The sequence below is a fragment of the Schistocerca nitens genome, chromosome 1 (genome assembly GCF_023898315.1).
Source record: "Schistocerca nitens isolate TAMUIC-IGC-003100 chromosome 1, iqSchNite1.1, whole genome shotgun sequence".
Classification (NCBI taxonomy): domain Eukaryota; kingdom Metazoa; phylum Arthropoda; class Insecta; order Orthoptera; family Acrididae; genus Schistocerca; species Schistocerca nitens.
Window position 1 is genome coordinate 921,324,743 of NC_064614.1, and position 1,281 is coordinate 921,326,023.

Below are 1,281 nucleotides of genomic sequence, written 5' to 3' on the forward strand. Positions count from 1 at the left end.
TTGTAGACTGGGCTGTATACGAACATACAGGGTGAGCGAAAACTTGTATCAGAAACTTTAGGGATTTATTCTCATCATCAAAACATTACAAAAAAAATCATATGAACATGGGTCTGAAAAACCTAAGCTACGGGCATGTGAAAGGAATTCACTGTAGCGAGTCTTGGTTGTATAATTTGTCTCAAATGCACATTTTTTTACTCGCCTACTTGCAGTTGGTCGTGGCATTTGTTTTGTTTTGTCTGATTGACGTTTGTTCTGTTTTAGACCAACTTTCATCGCAATACATCACGGCGATGTAGTCCGTGTCTAAATGGTTCAAATGGCTCTGAGCACTATGGGACTCAACTGCTGAGGTCATTAGTCCCCTAGAACTTAGAACTAGTTAAACCTAACTAACCTAAGGACATCACAAACATCCATGCCCGAGGCAGGATTCGAACCTGCGACCGTAGCGGTCTTGCGGTTCCAGACTGCAGCGCCTTTAACCGCACGGCCACTTCGGCCGGCTAGTCCGTGTCTGAAATGACGTATATGCACTACGTGTACTGCCTAGCAGATGGGAATGCGACACAGAACGTCTCGAGCATTGCCCTGCAAGGCAGTTACCTTCTGCAAGAACGCTTGTACGACTCCACCAACACGGGAGAGAGACGGGCACATTCGAGAAAAGAGTTGCAGATGGTGGGTAACCAAGCGATGTGCGGAAGCATAAGCTTGAAGAACGGGTCCATCGTGCTGTGTACGAACGTCCATCAACTAGTACTAGGAGAATCACGAGAAGGGAAGACGTTAAGGGCATGACGATCTGGAAAATTCTGCGTGAAAATCTTCTCTGCACGTATCACCTTCAACGGGTGCAAGGACTAAATCAGCCAATTTTCAGTCAAGAATAGTTTTACGTCAACGCATGTTATAGCAGTGCGCGGTGTTTCTGTGCCTCTAAGCCTGTACATTTTTCACTCATTAGGCTGGCTTTTGACGTGATCGTATCTTCAGTTATCATAACAGTCACGTCTGAACTTACGAAAACCCTGACGAAGTGCGACAGGACAGGCTTCAGTCTCAACGTGTGGGGTGGAATCATTCACGATCATCTCATTGGCCCTTCTTCTTCCCACAACGTCTATTAGACAATCGTATCTACAATTTCTCAGACACGAGTTGCTTCACTTACTTGATGATGTACATCTAGACGTCATCCAACAAATGTTTTATTTTTTATTTTTTTTGAAATTTGTGGTGGGGTCTTATGGGACCAAACTGCTGAGGTCATCGGTC